This window comes from Macrotis lagotis, chromosome 5, assembly GCF_037893015.1.
Source record: "Macrotis lagotis isolate mMagLag1 chromosome 5, bilby.v1.9.chrom.fasta, whole genome shotgun sequence".
NCBI lineage: Eukaryota > Metazoa > Chordata > Mammalia > Peramelemorphia > Peramelidae > Macrotis > Macrotis lagotis.
Window position 1 is genome coordinate 90872935 of NC_133662.1, and position 26035 is coordinate 90898969.

The following is a 26035-nucleotide window of genomic DNA, read 5'->3' on the forward strand; positions in this document are numbered from 1 at the left end:
TAACTTCAAAACCATATTAGTTGTATTACCTAGGATAAAGTTAATTATTCTCAGACTGCCTCTATTTTCTCATCTATAAAAAAGGGGTAATAAATATCATCATAGTTCCAGTGATATCATTAGGAAAAAATGAAATATTTGTAAAATACTTTGCGAATATTATTATACTATACAATATGTAGTACTATAGATTATAGTACTATATGCTACAAATACTAGCTATTATTTTTCCTATCAGGCTACAATTCTGTCTTTTATGCCCTCTAGCTGACAACAGCTAGACAGAGAGTGTCCCCATAAGCTGACGAAGGACTGAAAAACAAGAGATAGAGATTTGGTCCCCTTGGGAAGAAAGCACCTCTTTCAAGAAATGCTACCCTTGCCCTTCATGTTGGCACCTTTGGGAAAAGCACTGTTTACCAGCATGCTAAGTTATGCTTTCTGACTATGCCTAGCCCGGCCAAGGACTTCAGGGTCATTTGATACTATATTTCTGTCTTGTACTTCTCAGACTAAGGGATCTTTTTTTTGTAGGTTTCCATTTATCACAATTCACAGGTCTCTGTGTGTAGTGTCTTTAAGAAGTTTTAGTAGATCGCTATCAGCTTTATGCTTTTTATTAGCCAATGAAGAGACATAGAGAGGTGCAGGTTAGGGCCACCCACCAGGCCATTTGAGCTGTTTTTATGACAAGCTCCCTAAAAACATTTGTTGAATATCTCCCCCTGCTGTTATTGAACTCTCTTTACCAGACAGTCTTCTTTGATGAAATACTTTGCCAGGCAAGACAAGTTCTACTTTTAAGAAAATTGGGTCCACAGGATTAAAGCAGATTGTTCCTCTTTGGAATATCAGAATGGCCATTAATAGGAATGCTTTAGGCTCATATCTACACAAGGTGAATGCATCTGTCTATATATGCTTCTCCTAATAAGTTCAGGTCTTTATCTCATGGAGGGGTTAGAATTTCAGTGAAATTTGGCAAAACTAAATCTTCACCTTTGGCATTTTAGCAGTCTGTAAGTAAACAAATGAACAAAGCATCTTATTATGTTATGGAATTTTAAACACACAGGGATATATAGAGAGAAACTTCAGGGCATACCCCTGAATCTATGCAAAGACTTGGTACAATTGTGGCTACAGGCTTAGTTTAAAAAAATAAGTAAAAGAGGGAAGGGAGAATAGTTTATTTCTGTGTGCCTTATGGTGATCAAATTATCTATTATATCCCCCAATTGGTATTAATTAATTGATAGCCTATTGCTCTGTGAAGATTTCAGAAGAAAAGGGGAAAAATCACAGATGAATAAATATAGGTCTAGCAGTTTTAGTTTATGTAAACCAAGCACCTACCACCTTTTCAACCCGTCTCATTGGGAATGCTTTTCTTCCTCACATTCACCTTTTGGTGAATTACTGATTCCTCTAAGAGACTGATTCCCTCCTGTGTTAGTGCATTCCCTTGTAACTTAACCAAATATATATGTGGTTATTTTATCTTTCTTTCTGCCTATCTATGTACACATGCATTTTTTTTTATTTATGTTTATGTCTTTTATTTTTATAGTTATTGCTGGCCTGGTAGAATGTAAACCCCTTTGAAGGCATGTTTTGGTTTTGTCTTTATATGCCCATTATCTAGCATAGGTGGCACTTAAAAAAATTCTTGTTAAATGGATATTGAGCACAAAATGTATTAATCCTGAATCATCTATGAATAAATGCATTTAAAAATTCACTTAATTATAAATTATGTAAAATATTTTCTAAAGTTAGAAGTAAAAATAATGAAATGATTAAAATAAAATGAAATATTTTGTTTCTTATAATTTAAAAATGTTTTAGGGAAAAGCATTATGGTTTTCAATATGCAATAACTTTAACCTCAAATTTACAAAATGTCCTGGCCTCCACAGTCATACATTTTATTCAATATATCCAAGCATTGCTTCATCACATTGCTATTTGAACTTCATCTCTGCTATATAATCTTATAATTTCTGTCCCAAAAGGTCTCTTCATTTTCTACAAAGAATCAGTGTTTTCTCTAAGTTCAAGGGGACATGATTTAAACAAATAAGCAAAGCTAATATGGAACTTTGAACTCTAGGATAAGGAGAAGAAAGTGTTCTTAGGAAAAAAAGACGTTTCTAATTCATTGTATTCTCATTTGTCTTACAGGCCATTTCTTGTCTGTTTCCATCTCATAGTGCCATTTCCCACATCCACATTCATGGACTCTGCCTTTGGACCCCCTGATTTTGATAATCTGTCATCTCCTCTTGCCTAGGCTCATTTCCAAACCATTTCCTAGGCATCTCTATCCCATGCATCATACACAGCCAACTCCTTCCAGCTTTGCTCTATGCATTGCCTTCTCTAATAAAAACATAAGCTCCTTGAGGATAGATAACATCTCATTTACTTATATTTTTAATCTCAAGTGCTTAGCATAGTGTATGGAGCCCAACAAATAATAAATTGTCTTGTACCTTCCTATCTATATTAATCTTTCTTTAATCATATATTTTTTTTCCTCTTAAGACTTTTTGACACACACACAGATGCATACCATGTCTACTTTTCATGATTATTTAGGTAACATTTTAGAGTTACTAACCTTTTATAGAAAGTGTATTAATTCTTATTAAAATATTTAATATTTTCTTAACTATGATTTTATTATATCTTGAAACCAAAATCTTTGACATGGAAAAGTATCACCAAGGAAAGATATAAAAACAAGGAGTAAAAGGAAGCCTTTGTGTTAATAATCAATTTTTTAAGACAAACATCTACTGAGTCCATTATGGGATAGATTTTTTTAGTTTTCTTATAGTTATAATTTTTAATTGATATTTTATTTTTATAAATGCCTGCTATGAAAGTTTTTTCAACATTCATCTATATGCTTATGTATATTTTTAAGGTACAATATTTCCTTCCACCCTTCCCACCCTTTTCCTTTCAGGGATGAACAGTCAGGTTAGCACTGTATGTATATATTTTTGATCAGCATGTTTACAGATTAGTCATTTTCAGTATAAGGAATTTAGATTAAAGAGATATATAAGAGATAATTTTTAATTTGAGTTGTTTTTTGGTTTTGCTTTGTTTTTCCTTCCTCTGGATGGGGGATAACATTGTCCATAGCCAGTCTAAAACAGTTGTCCTAGCTCTCTGAACTACTGAGAGTAGCTGCTTCTGTCAAGATTGATCATCTCACAATGTGATTGTTAATGTGTACATTGTTCTCTTGGATAAGATTTTTTTTAAACAAGAGTAATTCAGTGTGCAAGAAGAATATTGATCTTTGCCATCAACTGAAATCTTCCTTTTGCCTTTAACTAGGAATTTATAATTTCCTAAACTTAAATGTTTTTTTAACCTAAAACAATTCAAATATTGGATAGCATCTAAGTTTAAGTGGCCTGTAAACTGAAATCTTCTTTTCCCAATCATAATGTAAGTTATATTGTCATTTTCTACTGATTAATTTCTAAAAATAATATTTTGGGGGGGAGGTTCTACTAGGTAATGTCGTTAAGTAACTTGTCTAATGTCACATAGCTAAGAAATTATTAAATGTCTGAGGTCATATTTGAACTCAGGTCCTCCTGAATCCAAGACAAGTGATCTAGCCACTGCACCACCTTGCTGCCTCTCTAAAAACAATTTTAACAGCCATTCATTCTTTGCTCTTGAACTGTTGGTATATGCATAAAAAGAAGTCAACAATGAAATTATTCCGATGCTATACATCAAAAGATATTTTTTTTTAAAATTGGGTTAAATTATTTAATTCCTGATTGGTACTACCTGCCATTGTTCATATTCAGTGAGAATCATCTATTATTGTCCTACATAAAACTCCCATTATTGCAAATTAAACTTCTTCCCAAAAAATGACGTGTAGTCCATTAGGCCACAGTACGATGGTTCATGTGTTGAGATTCAATGCAATCTATTAAAAACCTGGTGATTGGGTGTTAAAGTCTGATTAAACTGGGAAAAACATGCAGCTTGAAGATGGATGGGCTGTAATGTGCCACTGCAGCGCTCCCAGTGCTTTGTTTATCTTTGTTTCAAACTGGCACTGAATCAAGATAACAAGCAGTCCAATATAAAAGAAAATATAAAGAAGGGACATTTAATCACTGTATTAGCTTCAGATGAGGATCGATTCCTGCCCTGCATTGTCAGATAAATGGAGCTTGATAAAGTTAACCTTGTGAATGTGTGTGTATGTGTGTGTGTGTGTCTGTGAATGTGAGCTTGACTGTGAGTGTGTATGTGTATGAGTGCATATCTGTTTATGTGTGTGTCTAAAAATGTGTGTGTATGTGTGTATTGTGTGAGTGTCAGTATGTGTCTGAGAATGTGTATATGTAAGTGTGCCTGTGTGTTTGAGTGTATGTGAATATGTGAGTATATGTGAATGTGAGTGTATGTCTATTTGTATTTGCGAGTGTGTGTGTGTGTGTGTATGTGATTTTGTGAATTATGCTAGAACAACATCTTGAGCTCTCTTGGTACCAAATAACTAACCTACCTTTACCTAGTGAATGGACTAAGAGTCAGACACCCATGCATTTCCTAATTTCCCTTGAGGTCAGGAGGAGTATTAGGATAAGGAAATTAGGTATCTGCCAATTGAAGGGACATGCTTATTCTATTTACTCATTTAAAAAAAAAGAAGTTTTAATTTCACGTCCTTCCAGCTGCATGATGAAACATCTACCTCTTTCTTCGTATTTGTTTTATAATCACTTTTCATCCATTTAGAATTATGTTCCTCCTCATATTAAGGATTTGACATGTGTACCCATTCAATTTAGTTCCTTCTTAGGCTCCTAAGGAATGAAGATTTTTTTGTACAACTAGTAATTCCATTAGTATTTCTCCTTTATTCTACAAAAAGCTTTACAGATGGATTTATAAAATATGTCAGCTTACAAAGGTTATATAGGTCTGGTGCTTTCTACATTTGACTTGTGATGGCAGGAAGCATAAATAATCTGAAGAAGTGCAGTACTCATACTAGGGGTCAATTTTTTTCCATGGTTATTAAAGTTATTACTTTCCCAGTTTTACTTCTTTCAGACTTTAGGTTAGTGAGGGCATTTTAATTAATTAGACTTGGCTACAAACCTTCTATGTAAATCACAATGGTTTAATTATATGTGTGTGTGTGTTGGAGGTGGATGAAGGATCTAGGTGCAAAAGAATGAGACGAAAAAATAAGAAAGGTTTCCCCACAAATAGTAACACTAGGTCAAATATCTACCCAGAAATTTCAAAAAACTAGGGGCGGCTAGGTGGTGTAGTGGATAAAGCACCAGCCTTGGAGTCAGGAGCACCTGGGTTCAAATCCGGTCTCAGACACTTAATAATTACCCAGCTGTGTGGCCTTGGGCAAGCCACTTAACCCCATTTGCCTTGCAAAAACCTAAAAAAAGAAAAAAAGAAAAAAGAAATTTCAAAAAACTTAAGAGATAAGGTCCAATATTACTATGTATGTTCAGTATATATATAAATATATATATATATAAATATATATATATATATATATATATGTATATATATATATATATATATATAATGAATCCCAGTCACTAACTATGAGTCAAAGTGATCAAGTAAAAGGTGCATTAAAGTAGGCTCAGGACAGAATAGAATTGATTCTAACTTCTGGTGACTTAGAAGAATCCAGCCCTTTGACCTTTAGTTTTTTTTTCATCAGGAAAATTGAGATGAGAGCAAAATTAGGATGGATAGTTTCTGTAGTTATATTTTAGCCCCAAATTTTCATAATTACCATTTTCATAGTAACACTCTATGAAAAAAGGAGGAAGGGGACTCCTTCCTCCTCCACCACAAATATCTTAATGAATTTTCAAGCAATGACTAAATTATTTATATTCAAGAGAAACAAAAGAAAATGAAATGTACCATACAGTCTAATAAATTAGTAGCCAAAAAGATTAGGAATAGTGTTTTAACTGACAAAGTTACAAACATATTTTGCAAAACCTGGGATATTTATAAGAATGATAAAGAAAAAAGGTTTGAAAGACCTAGTTTCTGGTCAAGAGCAGAAAAGAAAAGATAATCAATAACCTAAATGACATCTTTATCATAGGAAAGCATAGATCTATGTCAATCAAATTTGTGAACTTTTTAAAAAACAAATAAATGTGTAAACACATGTATATCTCCTGAGTCAATTAGGAGATGTATAGTATGTATATAGTATGTGTGTAAATATGTATTATATGTATATGTGATATATTTATGCATGTGTGAGTTTGTTTTCATATGTATGTACACATAAAGCATTTGTGGGTTTTTCACATTTATTTTTCATTTTTGTACTAATTCTCTATAATATAATAAAGGATGATTGCACACATATCTGCAAATTTATTATATACATCTTGTTATCTTTTTAAATATGTAGTAAAGTTATCATGTAAATTTCTTTTGTTTTAATTTTTTGTTTTGTTTTCTTCTTATGTAAGTTATTTGTAAAAATTTCCATTGCTTACTCAGGTGATGGAGGTTAGTGGGTGGTCCCATAAAGTGCTGTAATCTGTTGCACTCCATCATCCATTTTCTCAAAGTTAGCTATATATTGGGAGAAATATCATATCCCTGGGAGTGAAATTACTATAGTTCTCTTCAAGACTCCTCAAACTAAAGCTTATCAATCAGTCTATTAGCATGTTCTTCCTATATTTCAAGCCTATGCTAGGTGTTAGGGTCAAAAAGACAAAAATGGAAAAGTCTCTTTTCTGGAGAAGCCTGTATTCTGTCAGGGGAGATCACATTTGTTTACACAGGTACATAGGGAATAAATACAGGGTATTTAGGGAAGAAGTATGCTGGCAGGAGTTGAGAGTGATTTAGGAACACACATTTAGTAAGTGAGCCTTGAGCTGTGTCTTGACAGAAGTAAGGAATCCTATGAGTCAGGGTACAAAATAGAATATATACAGGAATGAAAAAAGAGCCCTAATCAATGTTTCAAAATCAAGGGATACAGAATGAAGGAGAGCATCTAGGTGGTAAAGTTGATTCTATCATTCTTTCCACTGTTGCACCTAGTTACCCAGGAAACAGACCCCTCAACCCTCTGCCCCTCCACATGTTTTTATTATTCTTCAGTTGTTTTCAGTCATGTCCAATTCTTCTTGACCCTATCTGAGATTTTATGGCAAAGATTCTGGAATGGCTTGTTATTTCCATCTTCATCTTATTTTATTGATGAAGAAACTGAGGCAGTGTTAAGTGACTTTTCAGTATCACACAACTAGGGTCTGAGGTCGGATTTGAATTCAGGAAGGTGAGTCTTCTTGTCTCTATCCTGCCCCTTTATATACTGAGTCATCAAGATCCCCACTTACTTATGTAACTAGATACAAATATATAAATCTGTATCTATATATAATTGCTATACACAGATGTATATCCATTTTCATATATATATATATGCACATGCATATATAAGAATTTGTACAAATATATATAGATATATAATATATATGTATGTATATATGTCTATCCTTATATTACTTCATTGTGTTACAAGTGTTCGCTGCTTAAAATTTTTAGGAGAAGAGATGCTGTGGCCAGAGCTCTCCATTCTCACCAAATTAATCTTCATGATAGAATAGTTTTAAAATGAGTATCATCATTTCAATTATAATCATCCATAAGGGTATCAAGTCATTTCCCCACAGTTTTAAAGTGACAAGAAGCCAGAATCTCCAGTTTTAGACCATTGCTATATTTTAAGGATCTTCTTGACAAGAATCCTAGCTGGCAAAAGCTCACTCTAGAAAAGGCAGTTGAGGGACTTTCCTAAGCATTTACTTTGGCTTCAAATAAACATTCACATTGAAGGACCATATTTCCCACAGTAGTAGAAATTTTATAGGAAAAACAAAAGAAGAAACAATTGCATGATTCTCTGGCAAGTAAGCTCAATCAATTATTAACAGGAAATGCCAAAGACTCCACAGGTCTTAAGAAATGCCAAGAATATTTCCAGTGGAACATCCTTGATGTTGTCTAACTCTCCAGGGAATTCTAAAACATTTGAGCAGCCAATGAAATATTCCTGGATACCATATGCATGTTCACAACTTTACAGAACCTTGATTATTAGGACTATACCTGGTAGGCTGGTGAACCCAGCTTGTCATATGGTTGGGGAAAAAAATGAATAAATATTTATTAATTACCTGGTTTGATAAAGAAAGAAACAAAATCCACATGGGAGTCTCATGACTTTTATATCCTTTTAAAAATTGCCTAGATGCTTCAAAAATAATATAGTTAATCTGAGGGAATTAGTGTCATATAATGATAATAACAAAATAGACTGGCATATTTAAGTCAAGATTATTTAAGAGAGAAAAATATAGTAGAGGATAAGGTGAATTTAACTATCATCTTAGCAAAGAAATTTAAAGAGGTTTGAGATGATTTAAAAGGTTTTGAATAAGATAATTCAAAAGCTTACCAAAGTCTAAGACCACTAGAAACTTTAAAAGTAAACAAGAAAATCTACTTTACCTGTCAGAGGTTAAACTGTACCCAAAACAAGATTGAAAAAAATTAAAACTTTGTCACTGTCAGATCCTGAACACTGAGCTGAGTGTCCCACAAAGGAAAGTTTTAAAATGAAAGGAAGATATTACTATCTGTATCTCAACTCTGATTAATATTAATAGGATTGCATTCTGCAAGGAGGAAAGACTCAGCAATGCATGGCACTTTGTGTTTAGTAAGTATAAAGAATGGTGTCCAAATTTAGTCAGGACCTCTGTGGTCTTTTTCTATGGCAAATCAAAATCAAAGAAAATGTTTCAGAAGATGCATCTTAAGCATCATTTTCAAAGTTGATATGAAAAAATTACAGCATAGAAATTACACCAAATCTAATAAAATGTCTAAGAAGCATTCATATTCCTAAAAGAAATTCCCATATGTGTCACTTTCTTTGTAGTAGAGTTACTGTGCAGTGATATTCATAAAGCAACATAATGAAAATAATCTGGCTAAATTTGTTCCCCAGAGCTTTTCTTGAAAAGAAAATAATAATCAGAAATAATTCATTTTTTCCCTCAGTATCTCTCAATTCTAGATCATGTTTTCCTTCCATTTCTGGAATTGTGAGATAGGCTTCCATGTTTCAATATAAGTGGGGAAAGGATCAGGATTCCCTTTCAAATACTACTCTCCTAAAGCTGCATTTAAGGAGTCCCAAACAACTACAAAATGAAGTTAGGCTTTAAATTAAATTGATAGACTCCATAAAATCCTGGTGTAACTTGTGGGGGGGGGCAGAAGGGAATGAAGTGGGGCTGTGGGGTGAGTAAGATAGGAAAGAGACTAGGAATGTAGAGTATTAAGAACAGGAAGGTACAGAAGAATTTTGGAATAAAATAAAGGAAATCAAACCTCTTGCCCCAATTCCACATGATCTCTTAATCCATTTTATAAGAAAAATATTGTTTTTTTCCTGGACACCATGCTATCTGCATTGAGCATTATATTCATCACAGTTTGGCAAATGCTTATGTATAGATATTTATTTTCCCTTTCAATCCTGCCTATGAATTCCCTGGAGCATGGGACAAAAAGATTACAAAGAATTCATGGGCTATGTAGTGTGCCCCAGGTGTTTGACTAAGTAGCATCCTCTGGGAAGGAATATAGAAATGTTATACGAATAATTTAGCATTATTGCAGTAGATTAGCAATGTTGAAGAAAGTGCTATAGGGAAAGTAGATCTGAAACCACTTTGGAATGGTATGGGCATTACAACTAATAAAGCACTTTATTTGCAAATAAAGTGTTCTCTACCAAGTGTTATGCCATCAACATTACTAAATGCAATAAAGCTCCTTTATTCCCTACTGGCCACCATCAGTTTCCCTTGAAAGCACATTCAAATACGTGAGGGTTTATGATTATCTCTATTATTTTTCAAAGTAGAATGAAATGGGCTTTATTTAGAGAGCATCTTTTTAGCAATATGGCATTAAATAAGGAAGCATATTCATAATGCAGACATCAACAAAAAGTACACATTTTTCTAGATGCTACATATCCTGGTAGGAGGGAAGCAAGCAAGGCAAGCAAATGAGAGAAAACTACTATATGCTAGAAAATAATGGATAACCTTTCTACATCTAAATTGATCATTTGTGATTGATCAAATTTAAGGAAAGAATCTTAAAATTAAAAATACCTTTCAGAGAAAAGATATCTAAGCAGATTTACCTTAATGATAATTATAAAGAAAAATATACATTCATGCATAAATAAATATCCATTTACATGACAATCAACATGGCAAAATGGTTAGTGAATAGATCTTAAAGCCATCAGGACCTGAATTAAAGTCCTCTCTTTCTCTGATGAAATTTGACTGAGGGGTCAAGTTAATTAATTTAAACAAAAAGTTATAGAGAAAGTAAAAGACTGCCTTAGTAGAGGGAGCTATCTGACTTGAAATTTTCCAATAGAAATGAAATCACAGGTCAGGCATATTTATATATATCTATATATCTATCTATATCTATCTATATCTATATCTATATCTATATCTATATCTATATATATTCCTAGAAATTTGATATTCCTTTGCCATTGCAAACAAAAATTTGTAGAAATTGACATGCAATTGTAAATGTTTCCAAAATTACCACTTCTGAAAATGAATTTCTCTAAAACAAGTCTAAACACAAACCATTATAGTGCTGTTCTAAATTATTTAGCAAGAAACAGAAAGATCAAGTTGTTTGGCCCACACAGACAGACACAAATAAATACCGAATTACGGACACTGGCTCATATCACAGTTCATCCCATGACTCATGACTGGTTTTTATGCACATCTGCACCCAGGCAGACTCATCTCTGAAATCTGATGTGCTTTAATCATGATAGAATGAAGATTTAAAGCCTCTTGTTAAATTGCTGAAGTTTCTCATTTAAAGCAGCCGCCTCTTCTCCCTTCAACGGCACATTCTTATTGTCTTTCTTTGTGACTCACATGTGTCTCTTACCACTCCCTTAAAGCTTTATCATCTGGAATTGTTAAATATGTCACAGAAGAATGCAGTGGGGAAAACAAAGATTGATCATCATAAAAATAGGCAGTCTAGGAAAAAACATGCATATTGTCAAAATAATAAGAGTTAGAGGCAAACTGATCAAATGAAGGAAGAATTCTGCTAAGTGTTAAAACAGTGGGAAAAAGTCCTTTCCCCTCCCTCCCAAGTCCTACTTTTAAGTTCCTTTGATACAAGGTGGCACAAAGTCAAGAGAGAACTTAAAACAAGCTTCACATTAATATTTGAAAAAGGGCACCCAGTGTGTTTGATGTGGCGCCCTTCATGCAAATGATGTAGTCCAAGAGAAGTCCCAATAGGGAAGATTCAGCTTTCTTCTTAGCATGTGCTCCTTTTTTTTTCTGGTGGATAATAATGAACTTTTCACACTCCCTTTGCAACCCCCCTGAGCTATACAGAAATAAAGTTATTACTTGCTAGCTGCTGACTGTTTTGGCAGATTTGGGAGGCCTTTTATTATTGATTTTTGGTAGAGTAAAAGAAGCAAAGTCTAATCTTTATGAAATAGAAAAAAAAAATTTTGCCTATTTTTTCCCAGAAAGGAAATGGATGCCATAAAGAAAATGTATGATTTAAAAATATACCAAGTGGTGACTGATAACAATAAAACAAAATAAATCCCCACACATTTATGCACTGGTTGCACAGAGGGACATTGATTTAGTTGGTGAGGAGGGATTATTAGCAGAGTGAGCCTAGAGGGTTGAAGGGATGCTATAAAGCAGACCCTTGGACTCCTCATAAACAGCTCCCAGGCTTCAGAAACATGGAGTTGCAATTACCAAGTTTCAGAGCTAGAATTGCTGCTCTATTGACAGCCCTCAGCATGTCATGTAATTAGGACCCAAATGTAGGGTGACTATATACAAAAACAGCCCCCCAACTTACAGCACTTAGAGGGAAGGCCCATCCACTTTCTTTCTGTAACGAAAACAAGGTCATGTCCAGAATCTCAAAGGCTTCATTTAGGTGAATGACTGAGGAACACTGCTTGGTTCTTTCCATCCCCAGAGGATACTTGGTTTTGAACAGGAATTCACCTATTTCCCTTGAATTTTTCCTGAACATTTGGTATATTTTCTTGACAGCTATACTGTGGGGATGCTTTTAGCAAACCAGAAAATTCATGCAAGCACATATTAAACACAATCCCTTTCCTTCAACTTCACCATATGTTATATCTGCATAGATGGTTTTATCAAATGCATTGACAGGGTTCAGAAGTTTCCTGGCCTTTGATTAACCATAGACCTGTATCCTCCTGATGCATGTACCTGTCTCATTATCTCATTACCCTTTGTGGAAGAGAAATATTTTGGTAGTACAAAAGATACCAGTGATAATGCATTCATACAGAAAGTCAACTCATAACTAGTAGATTTGGTTTTTCAATTGCTTTATCAAAACATAAACTAATACTCCTGGTTAATCAAGTGTCAGATAGTCGGTAGGGACAGAAGGAACCAAAAATGATTACCTTAGCAGAATTTGAATGGATTCAAGGTATTATTGATAAACTTCTTGAAGAATGAAACATTTTTTCCTCTTGGATCAAAATGTAAGACAGTTTGATAGCATGTTTGACATAGTTCCAACTTGTTCCCTAGAATGGTTGAACTACTTCAATACTTCAATAGCAATTCATTACTGTACATTTTCTCCCACATCTGCTCTAGCAATTGTTGTTTTATAGGTGGGAGAATGTATGACAAAGTTGTTTTAATTTGCAATTCTCTCATTAATACTGATTTAGAGCATTTATAAAAATGTGACTATAGATTACTTTTATTTCTTCTTCTGAAAAGGGCCTGTTCTTACTCTTTGACCACTTATCAACTGGAGGATGGTTCCATTTTCCTAAATGTGACTCAATTCTTGATATATTTGAGAAATCATGGTTTTATCAGAGAAACTCATTGTATAATTTTTGATATTTTAGCATTATCTACATTACTTTCCAGTAAAATGTAGTTATCCTAATAATCTTTTAGTTAGATGTAGTGTTGCTTTCAGTTTGTCTAAGATCATAATTGCTCCATCTCCCTATATATATTTGAGGTTATAGCAAGGCAAATGGGGTTAAGTGACTTGCCCAAGGCCACACAGCTAGGTAATTAAGTGTCTGAGGCCTGATTTGAACTTAGGCACTCCTGACTCTAGGGCCGGTGCTCTATCCACTGCGCCACCTAGCTGCCCCTACATCTGCATTTTTAATTTAAGTTGAAGGAATCAGATTTCTAATCCACTCTGCTATCTACTTCCAACTTATAGGTTAACTCATTCCATTCACATTCATAGTAATGATTACTCACTGTATTTTCTTTCATCCTATTTCCTTTTATTTCTTCTTCCTTTATCTTCTACCTATTGCTTCCCTTAATCTTCATCTTTCTCTCCTCTTTTTTCTTATTTCCCTATTGGATGAAATAGATTTCGAATTACAATTAAGTGTGTGCCTGTGTGTTGTCTGTCAGTCTGTATGTGTGTATGTATGTATGTATATATGTATATGTGTGTGTGTGTGTGTGTGTATACACATATTTACACCAGTTCTGATGGTGAGGATTAACATTATTACCACAAAACCTCAATTTTCTCTTTATTGTAAAAGTTCTTCTCTTTATTCTTCTTCTTTCCCCCTTCTCTTCAGTGCATCCTTTTTTTTTTCACCCTTTCATTTTTTTAAAGATCATTCTAGGGGCGGCTAGGTGGCACAGTGGATAGAGCACCGGCCTTGGAGTCAGGAGTACCTGAGTTCAAATCCGGTCTCAGACACTTAATGATTACCTATCCGTGTGGCCTTGGGCAAGTCACTTAACCCCATTGCCTTGCAAAAACTAAAAAAACAAAAAGAGAGAGACAGAAAATGTGAAGGGACAGCTGGGTGGCATAGTGGATAAAGCACCAGCCCTGGAGTCAGGAGTACCTGGGTTCAAATCCAGTCTCAGACACTTAATAATTACCTAGCTATGTGGCTGTGGGCAAGCCACTTAACCCTGTTTGTCTTGCAAAAATCTAAAAAAAAAAAAAAAAAAAGATCATTCTAAGATAATTAACTTATACCCTATGAAAATTCCTTTTTACTTCCCAAATAATGATGAAGTTCTTAGGAGTTACATGCATCATCTTCTAATTTAGGAATGTAAAAAAAATGAACTTTATTGATTTTTTTTTCACGTTTACTTTTTTTTTAGTTTTTTTTTTTTATAAGGCAATGGGGTTAAGTGCTTTGCCCAAGACCACACAGCTAAGTAATCATTAAGTGTCTGAGGCTGGATTTGAATTCAGGTATTCCTGACTCCAAGGCCAGTGCTCTATCTACTGCGCCACCTAGCGGCCCCGATGTTTACCTTTTTATGCTCCTTTTGAGTCTTCTATTTGAAAATCAAATTTTCTATTCAGCTCTGGTATTTTCATCAAGAATTCTTGAAAGTCTTCTCTTTCATTAAATTTCCAGATTCCCCCCTGCTTTCTGAAATTCACATGCCAAGCCCCTCCATTCCTTTAACATGAAAGATGCTAAATTTTGTGTGATATTACTTGTGGCTCCATAATATGTGAATTGTTTCTATAGCTTGCTAATAGGAGCTCTGTAACTGATCCATAATGTTCCTGGGAGTTTTCAATTGAATATCTCATTCAGGATTGGTTGGTGGATTCTTTTGGTTTCCATTTTACCATCTGGATCTAAGATAGCAGAAAACTTTTTCTAATTTCTTGAAAAATTGTATCTAGGCTCTTTTTTGATCATGACTTTCAGATAGTCCAATATTGCTTTAATAATATGTCTTCTATCTATTTCCAAGTCCTTTGTTTTTCCAGCAAGATATTTTAAATTGTTTATTTTTTCAGTTGATTTTGTTTTATTGTCTCTTGATATATTATTGAGTCATTAGCTTCCACTTACTTATTTTTAAGGAATTATTTTCTTCAGTGAGTTTTTGAACCTCTTCTTGAATTTGACCAATTTTGCTTTTTATGGAGTGAATTTTTATATTTAGTGAATTTTAGTGCCTCTTTTACCATTGGATCAATTCTATTTTTAGAGTATAACTTTCATTGATATTTTTGGTGCCTCTTTTACCAAGCTGAAATCTCTCTTCATAATTTTCTTGTATCATTCTCTTTTCCAATTTTTTTCCCTCTACCATTCATCTCTTTAACTTTTCTGAAAAGATTTGCTGGGCTTCTGACCATTTAGTATTTCTCAATCTTTAAAGCTTATGTGAAGTTATTTCATATTAATAATATTTCATATTACTGTTTTCTGAGTTTGTGTCATGGTCTTCCTTACCACTCACTGAAGTGCCTTTTTTTGTGTTCAAGTTTCTATTCTAAAAAAACTATTTGTTCATTTTTATATTTTTAATTTTGTGTAACCATCCTTTTAACCATATATTCAAAATTTTAAGCTTTTTTTTGTGTTGCTCTTTTCAAAGTTAATTCTAGGAATCAAGTTTTAGGCACATCCAAGGTGATGTGTTCAGGGGATAGATTTTGTCACTGCTCTCCTGGTCTGGGATCTGGTCTTTATTCAAGAAGAGTCCCTGCTACACTGCAGAAATAAGCACTATTCTCCTCTGGGCCCTAGAACTGTGGCCAGGTCCTCTGCTCTCCTTTAATTTTCTTGGAAGTGCTCATCTCTACCTTGAAAATGTGACCGGGTCTGCAATGCAGAATTGCTTTTGAGCAACAGAGCTGCCAATTAGTTTCAGATATACCCAGTACCAGCAATGGATCCGCTTTAATCTCTCTCTTGACCCATTGTCTCACCATCTTACTCTCTGGGCTGAGAGCTCTAGAAGTTGTTACTTCTGCTACTACTACATGCTATGCTGCAGTCAGGTCTCACAGACCTTTTCTCCCAACCTCTTAAGTTTTCTTATTTCAGTAAAAAAAAAATGTCTCACTTAAACCTTCCATTGCTGCTGCTCTAAAATTGACTTTGAGTGTTATTTTAAAGTTGTTTGTAGGGGAATATTGAGAGAGTTCAACTGGTATGATTCCTCTAATCCATATGTATAATATGTTTAAATAAAATACATAATTATTAATATTAGATACTTTTGATGAGGGTAGTTTCAGTTGTAGGAATCAAAGACTTCATTAGAAGGTGGTACTTAACTGAATTTAAAGGAAACAATGATTTACAAGAGACAGAAGTAAAAAGAGAAAGCATTCTACAATGAGTTAGTGACAAGCAGAGGGAAATGAGAGATAGATTATGATGAGTAATGAAGAACAATTTCATGAGTGTGGTTGAATTGTAGCGGGTATGAAAGGGAGTAATGCTTAAGAAAACTAGAAAATTAGGGAAGAATCAGGTTTAAGAAAACAAACAACCAAAGCTTTTTATATTTGATCTTAAATGAAATAGAGAGCCACTAGAAATTATAAAAAGGGGTGACATGGTAAATTCAACAATTTAGGAAAGCCACTTAGATGGCCATAAAAATGTGGTTTGGAGTCAAGAGACAAGTCAGGAAAAACAAAGATAACTCAGTAATATAAAGAAGAGGTAAAAATGACTTGATTTAGAATGCTGATTCTGTATTCAGAAAGGCGATTTATTCAAGAAATTTTAGAGAAAGAAAAAATAAAGCTTAGCTATAAGAAGGGAGAATGAGGAATAAAGAATAACACTAAAATTTTGAACCTAGATGACTAAAATAATTGTGGTACTCATGGTATTATTAAAAAAAAGTACAGGGCAGCTAGGTGGCACTGTGGATAGAGCAATGGCCTTGGAGTCAGGAGTACCTGAGTTCAAATCTGGCCTCAGACACTTAATAATTAACTAGCTGTGTGGCCTTGGGCAAGTCACTTAACTCCATTGCCTTGCAAAAAATAAAAAATAAAAACAAAAACAAAAAAAGGGAAAGTACAGAAATGAGGCAAGTTTCATAGAAAGATAATTCTATAAGCTTGAGATTCCAAAGAGCATCAATTATAAATGGTATAATAGTAGGTAGTTCATGATATGGGACCATAACTCAGGAGAGAAGCTAAAAGGAGACATATAGATCTAAGAGTTATCTACATAAACATGATAAATATATGGGAAGATGAGGTCACCAACTGAGAAATTATAAAGGTTCAAGGGCATGTGTCCCAGACCAAAGATCTGAGGTACATATAAAATCAGTAAGTGTGTCATGATGATGATCCAGTAAAGGAGACTGGATATTAACAATCTGACAGGTAGCAATAAATAAGAAAAGAAGAATGTAATGAAAACTCAGAGAGGATAGAATATTCAGGTGGAGTAAACTATCAATACTGTCAAAAGTTGCACTGAGGTAAAGGATAAAGTTGGAGAAGTGGTCATTAGATTTAACAATTATGAGATAGTAGATACTTTTGAAGAATGATGTTTCAGTTGAATTCTGAGGTCAGAATAAAAGAGGATTTATAAGAGATACACAATGTTATGGAAATGTTTATTTTATTCCATAAATTTAAAAAAGAAATATTTTTAAAAAGAAAGAGAAACAATGAGAAAAAAATGTGGGGAGATACAGAGTTTAGAAGGCTTTTTTAGAGTTTGAATAAGAGAAGCAAGACATAGGGATGATAACTAGTGAGGAGAAAATGATGTTATAGAATTTTTGTAAAATATAACTTCATCATTCCCCAATTGAGAAATGGTCAAAGGACATGAACAGGCAGGCTTTAGATGAAGACATTAAAGCTAACTATAATCATATGAAAAAATACTCTAATCATTATTGATTAGAGAAATGCAAATTAAAAAATGCTGAGGCATCAGTACACATCTATCAGATTGGCCAAAATGCCAAAAAAGAAGAATGATCAATGTTGGAGGGGATGTGGGAAAACTGGGACATAATACATTGTTGCTGGAGTTGTGAACTGATCCAACCATTCTGGAAAGCAATTAGGAACTCTGCCCAAAGAACAGTAAAACTGTGTATACTTTTTGATCCAGCTATTGCTTACTACTTATTATGTATCCCAAAGAAATTTTTCAAAAACAAAAGCAGCTCTTTTATAGTGGCTAGCATTGGAAAATGAGATATCCATCAATTGAGAAATGGCTGAACAAATTGTGGAATATGAATGTACTGTAGCATTGTTGTTCTATATAAAATCATAAGCGGGCAGATTTCAGAAAATCCTGGAAAGACTGCATGAACTGATGCTGAGTGAAGTGAGCAGAACAGGAGAACATTGTAGACATTAATAGTAATATTATATCATGAGCAACTATAATGAACATAGCTCCTCTCAGTAGTTCTGTGATCAAAGAAAATGCTAATCACATCCAGAGAAAAAGCAATAGAGATTGAATGCAGAGCATACCGTACTATTTTCACTTCTTAAGACTTGTTTGATTTTTTTCTACTTCTTCTCATGTTTTTTTCCCCTATAGTTCTGATTCTTCTTTTTACAACATGACTAATATGGAAATATATTAAACATGACTCTGCATGTATAACCTATATCAGATTACTCACTGTCATGGGGAGGGGGGTGGGAAGGTAGGAAAGTAGAAAAATGTGAAATTCAAAAACTTACAAAAAACCTGAAAAGTATCTTTGCATGTATTTGAAAAATCTACATTCAAAAACTACATTTAAAAAATAAAAATATGACTTCATAGTGGTGTTTATATGGTACACTATAAAGAATATAGAATCTGGAGTCAAAGACCTATAGTTCAGATCCTACCTATCTTATTTACTCCCTGTGTCAATGAGTATGACACTACCTCCTTAGATTTTAGTCTAAGATTGACTAGTTGTTTTCTATAGTTTTTTCTAGCCCTTTTTTATGATCCTTTGATTTGGGTTCAAATCTCAGCTCTGTTAATTATTTTCTTGTGCCGTTAGGCAAATCACTCAGTTCCTTATTTGTCAGACAAGAATGTTGAACAAGATAGTCTGTAAGATTTTAGTCTATGATCCCATGAACATATACCTCAGGGTTTGTATCACTTAGGTTGATAATATTATTGAAAATAAGACAATATGCAAAGTATATGCATCCTATGCTGTTCCATGCTTTGAACATTACAGTCTTTTCAAAGTTAAGAATAGATGACCTTAGCTATTTTGAAAAATGAGCCATAATTAGAATCAGGAAATAGTTACATTCAAATCCTGCCTTTGATATTTACCAGCTGTGAAACTCTGGACTAGTCACTTCATGTTTCCGAGTCTCAATTTCATGCTTTATAAAAAAAAAAAGTACCTAATACTTCTGGTTGTTGAGATTTGTACTTCATTTTTGATGTACATCAAGGGGTGATGTCATGACTTGTGCATTAATTGAATTTACATGAGATAAAGTTTCACAGAGTTTTCAGCTTTACCCTTTCTTCCCAAGTCATTGAAGTCTTATTACAAAGTAAAAGACAAGATGACTGGTGATAGCTTGGGATGTAGTGGATGATTCTTGCATCTCTGATGTCTAACCAAGTTCTTAGCACCCCATAGTACCTGCTTTAGCTGCCTTCATGGTCCATTAGGGAAAAAATTTTCCTCATTTGACCATTCTGCCAGGGAAAGTCTTCACATGCTTGGGTTAGACATTTCCCTAAATCACTGATGAATTTAAGTCCTGTTGTTTGTTCTCAACTTGGTTTTTATTGAGTTTCATTGGAATGTGTCTGCTGCCCATGCTACAGCTTCTTGGAACTACAGGTGAGAATTGAGTGATAGGTAGACACCAAAAATGGATGAGCAGCCCTGAAAAGGGCTTGACAAGATAATACCTCTGGTAACAAACTCACAGAGCCATTGTGGGTGTCAAATGAAATAATGCCTATCAAATACTCTGAAAACCTTAGAGCATTTTCTCCAATGAATGTCAGATGCTATTATCATTTTTATTCTATCACCAAAAATGTAATATAAAGAACCTTCCTTTATGTTCTGATCACACCCTGGGAATTATCATAAAAAAAGCCATGCCTACGAAACAGAACGTGATTTATCTGAAGTCTTGAAAATTCTTGGGATGAAGGCTTTAGTTTTTCCTTAAATCAAGTTACTAGGGTTCCTGACCTAGTAAAGGAAACCAAAGGAAGCAGATAGATAGTAATAGTGATAAAAATGATGAATTTGTCAAAACAAGGACCATAAACCTTATATTTAACTAAATTACCTCTACTTTGATAACCCTAAAATAATGATTTCTTAACATCCCTTCAAATAAGAACGTGTATTTTAACATAACACTTCTGACAATTAATATATCTCATCTTCATGAGACGGTGTTCATGGCAGCTGCTTGAAAGAAAGACTAAAAGAATTGCACATATATCCCTCTATACAGAGCACATAGCACCCTTGCTGACCCAAACAGATGACACATTTATGCCTGGGAGATTCTAATGACTTTTCTAATGATCATATCCTTCATATCTGTATTCCTCAATCAGTTTAAAAATTGAACAACCTTTTCAAAAGTAAATAGGTAGACTTGCAATCAGATGGTTAGTTAGTATTTACTTAGCAATTTAGCATTGACTATTTTTTAAACAGATTTAAAGCTTTTTAAAAACTGTTTTACAGTTTCCTTTGACTTGACTGTTTTTGTTAGAAGACAAAAGATGTGTACCTTTCAATAATTAAAAAAAGAAAAGAAAAGAATTGGAAACATGTCATAATGAATGTTTAGGTTTTGCTTTGTTTCAACACAGGAATAGCAAGCATTTATTTACTGAACATCTATGATATGCTACACAATGCACTAAGTCTTGAGAATATATATATATATATATATATATATATATATATATATATATATAAAATAAACAGTTCCCACACTCAAGGATCTCATAGGCTAATGGAGGTGGCAACATACAAACAACCATGTACAAATAAGGTATATAGAAAGTTGAAGGGTAACTCAGGGAACATGAGAACTAAGGAGGACTGGAGAAAGACTCTTACATAAAGTGAGATATTAATTAAGACTGAAAGGAAGTCAGGAGCTAGAAGTGAGAGGGAGATAATTCTAAGCATTGAAGACAAACAGGAAAAATACAATCAGGAGATAATGTTCTAAGTAGAACAACAATGAAGTTGTTTTGATTTGATTTGATTTGATTGTAGATTATGTGGATAGGAAAACTGTGACTGAATACTGGAAAAGTTGAAAGATGTTAAGAAGTGAAAGTCTTAAAAACAAAATGAAGGATTTTATGTTTGATCCTAGAAGTAACAGAGAACTACTGGAGTTTATTAAAGAGAAGGATGTCATTGGCACAGTTATGGTTTATGAATATAATATTAATAGCTGAGTGGGGGATGGAATGAAGTGTGGAGAGACTTGAGGCATGGAAATTAGCCAATAGTCTTTTGAAATTTCTTATATATGGGGTGATAATGTCCTGTACCAGAGTGGTAGTGGTAGTGCTAGTATCAGATGAGAGAAGGTAAGCATATGTGAGAGATATTGAAAAGTTAGAATTAACAGATCTTGGCAGTTCATTAGATATAGGTGTCAGAGAGATTATAGTTCAGAAAGATATTTAGATTTAAGGTTTAGGTAAATAGCAAGATGGCGGTGTCCTCAGTAGCAGATCTGTGGAAGGTGGGAAGAAAATAAAGCTTGAAGGAAGTTAATTTAATTTTTGACATATTAATTTTAGGTGTCTTTGGAATATCTAGTCAGAATAGCAAAAATTTAGAATGTCTAAACAAGTGTAAAGAATGTATTTTTAATCACAATCTCTTAGTGAGACAACTCTTTAATGGGAGCATGGGGTATATTTAGCTTAGAAAGGAGAGACTTCAGATTGAACTGATTGCTATCTTCCAATATTAAAAAGATATTTGCGCAAAAGAAGAATTAATCTTAATTTTGGCCATAGAACCCAGAACTAGCAATGGATATAAAATTAAATAGAGATAGATTTCAGGAAATACTTCCTAGAAACTCCACCAATCTAAAAGTGAAACGGGCATCTCTGAGAGGAAATGAGTCCATCCTTAATAGAGGTCTTCAACAACAGCTGAATTAACAGTTGTAAAACATATTGTAGAAGATGGTCCAGTTTAAGTATGCATTTTTAGAGCTAATGGGTTCTGAGTTTCCAATGCTGAGATCCTATGATTCTGTGGTATGTTCACCTCTAAAGATTTATGTATGTGAGAACTAGAATAGGTCTGTGTAGGTACACTATGGAAATTGAATTCTTCACGGGTGATGGAAGTTATTCTAAAACTTGCCAAATTAAAAAATCTACCAGGCTATCTGTTTAATTTTAGGGGAGGATTTTAGGGGAGAAATCAACATCAATGCTATTGTGCTGGGATTAGTAGATAAAGAGATGTCTTTTAGTCAAGGCTTGACCCATTTTAGCTATGTGACCCTGGACTAGTCACTTAACTTCCCAGTGTTCTAGGCAACATTTTATGAATATAAATCACAGAGCAATTTCACTGCTGAAGGGAGTTTCCTTCCTTAAAGCTTCCTAAACCGATAAAATCACAGGTCTGGAATGATGATAACAATGATGATGGTGGTGATTATGATACTGACAAAAGAAAAACTACCCAGAGTGGCTATCTACGTAAGAGTCTCTTTAAAAGAACTTGGTGAAGATTGTATACTGACTTAGAAGGGAGTGAATATTAGAGATGTCTTTGTGGCCCATCTTTGCCCTTTCTGAATCCACTCCATTTCTCTTTCAATAATGATATTGGGCATTTATTTAGAGTCTAAATTCAGAGAATGTGAAAAGCTTTACATACATTATTTATTAATCCTCACAACATGCCTGTGAGTTAAAGAGTATTATCCTTATTTTATAGATGGAGAAACTGAAGAGGTTTTAGTGAAACCTGTTCAAGGTTAAACAATGAGTCAGTCATGGGTCTAGAAATAGAAAATGAGTCCCGATATTTTATCCTCTAAACCATGCTGCCTCCTTTAATAAATAATTCAAAATAAAATGCTAGGCATTATTTCCCTTCATGTTAGAAGACTGTACAACTCTCATTCCCAGTCTATGCCTTCCATCAGGAATCTGAAGTATACTTCAGATATATTCAAAGATAAATTCAAAGCATCTGTACACAGCACAAACTCAACCTAGAGTTTCCCCACTAAAATCTGCTGAAGAATTATTCTTTTCTCTTTTAATAGAATAAAATTTACTCCTTGTAGATGAATATAAACAAGTAAGGTCTACACAGCTCTTTCTTTCAATGGTGATTCACTTTGAGGTAGAGATGTTAGAGGTATATCATTTTTGTTTGATGACTTCATTTCATTTCAGTTTATTTTATTTTTCAATTAACATGCATTTATTTTCTCCTTATTTTTATCTCTCCTCAATTTAAAAGAAAAGAAAAATCATTGTAATTCTTATTCATAGTCATGTAAAATATTCATCTGGAGGAACAGAAGGTTAAGAATCTTAAAAGAAAGTATTTTTTAAAGGAAGAAGGAAAAATGCCTAGCAATACTAGATCTCAAAATATACTACCAAACAATAGTCACCCAAATTATTTGGTTCTGATGAAAAATCAAGAGATCCATTAGTGTAATATATTAGGTACAAAAATTATTGAAGTAAACAAATGTAGTAGTAGTATTCTCTAATCTTTGGTGATTTCTTAAGACACTTCTGGTGAGGCAGCTAGGTTGCAGAGTGGATAGAGCACTGGCCCTGGAATCAGGAGGACCTGAGTTCAAATGCGGTCTCAGACACATAATAATTGCCTAGCTGTGTGATCTTGGGCAAGTCACTTAACCCTACTGCCTTGCAAAAAATCTAAAAAAAAAAGACACTTCTGGTATCTGAAAGTCCCATTACCAGCCCTAGGAATTTCTTATCTCCTTGAATGAGAAAGTTCATGATTTGGCAATACTCCAGAAGTATATTTTTACCATTTCCAGAAAAATAAGTGATAACAGCTTTCCAGTTAAGTCTTATAAGGACATCATCTTTAGCATTCTCTCAAATACCAACTTTATAAAATTTTTTTTTAAAAAAGGAAACTTGTACAAGGATCCCTAGGATCCAGATAGAAAGGAAATCTTTATAATAACATAATGCCACATTTTTATCAACTTCACAATATCCTCCTGTTCATGTGAGTTGGTTTTAGATTTAGCATAGACCTTAGTTTTGATATGGTATAATTCATTCATATTACAATCAGAAAACTGAGATCCAGAGAGAAGAGGTCCCTTGTAGAAGTTCATAAAGGTAAAACAATGAAGCTTAGTGTTCTTGGATTAACACTTCTTCCTACTCTTTCTACTCTACTTCTCTCACTCCCAACTTAACCTAACTTTGGCCTTCATCATGCAATTAAAATTTCTCTCTTTAAATTTAGCAATTGTCTTAATCATAAAATATTATCATTCTTCATCCTCATCTTATCCTTTTTTCCTGGATATGCTTTTTTTATCGGTTTCCATGACTACTTTTTTCTTTATTTTTATTCTACATTTTTGACTAATTACTTTGCTGGCTTATTCTTATCAGGCCACCAAACTGTCATTATTTCCTAAAGTTTCTATCCTGTGCCTACTCCTCTTTTCTTGAAACCATCATTAGTATCCATGGTCTTAAACATAATCTCTATCTAGTTGATAGATCATATATGTTAGAAATAATTATGCATATAGTTAGATTGAATATGTCCTAAAGTTAACTCATTATTTTGTCTAACAAACCCTTCCTTCTTCCAAGTTCCCAATTTCTGATAAAGATACCATCTCCTATTTTTCTAGTTTCATAAGCTTAGCATTATTCTGAGCTTCTCATTCCTTTTTACTTTATATATCCAATTAGTTGTTGAATCTTGACATCTCTACATTCACTGCATCATTCATATCTGACCTCTTTTTCTTCACTAATACAATTATCACCTTAATCTTAGACTTCTCTCTCCCAGATTATCACAACAGTTTCCTTAGGCAGCTTTTGCCTGAAGTCCTTACCTACTCACTTAAAATTCACTCTGCACACTGCTATCAATGTCATTTTTCCTTCCTGCAGATCCACTCATGGGATTCCCCTTCATAATCAGTTCCAATGGCTTCCTATTTCCACTAGCATAAAATATAAATTCTCTTTTTTAGCTTTGAGATCCCCATTCCCCATACAAGCATGCTGTAACCTATTTTTCCAGCTTCACTGAATATTTCTCCCATTTTTGTCAATCTCACCAATTGAACTTCTCTCTACTCCTCACACATACAGTTCTCTTCTGTTTTCTGTGTTTTTCAATTGGCCATCTCTAATGTCTAGAATATACCCAACTCTTCACCCACTCTTAGAACCCCTCTTTTCCTTCAAGATGAAGTTTAAACACTGTTCTGCATAAAATCCTTTTTTGATTCCCCCAAGTGACAGTGCCTTCTTTCCATAATGACATATTTAGCTTTTTTTGTATATATTTCATGTACTGAATCACATTTATGCTATATAATGATATTAATAGATGTGCTTAGTATTGCTTCTGTTATAATTTAATTGTCTTCATAGTAGGATTTTGCTTTCATTCTTTGCATTTGCATCCCCAGAGATTAACAGAGATACTGACTTGCTATTGAATGACTGATTGCTTTTTTCTACACCATCTTGTTCTGTCTTTACATTATACAATTTTATTCAACTTGACATGCATTTATTGAGTAACTACTATATGCTGAAAGAACAATACTTGTCACTGAGGGAGATACATAGATAAAGTCCTTCATAGGATCATGCAATAACAGACATAGAGCTGAAAGGAGCTTCAGAGATCATCTAGCAAAAATTTCCTCTCATTTTATAGATGAGAAAACTGAGGGCCAGAGAGAGGTTGAGATACTTGAACAAACAGGGAGTAAGTGGCAAAAGAGGGATTTGAAACAAAGTATTCTAACTCCACTAACTCCAAGTCCAACATAT

At 33.8% G+C, this 26035-nt stretch overlaps 1 long non-coding RNA gene across 4 annotated transcripts in view; it reads right to left on the reverse strand.

Moving 5' to 3' along the window:
• Positions 1-26035, reverse strand: part of LOC141489799 (uncharacterized) — a 113683-nt gene that overhangs the window by 27174 nt on the left and 60474 nt on the right. For 2 of the 4 annotated variants that reach the window (XR_012468992.1, XR_012468993.1), the window contains one exon: positions 13464-13565. The exons of the other annotated variants lie outside the window; for them this stretch is intronic. This is a non-coding gene — a long non-coding RNA (uncharacterized LOC141489799). The remainder of the gene's footprint in view (positions 1-13463; positions 13566-26035) is intronic. 4 annotated transcript variants of the gene reach the window in all.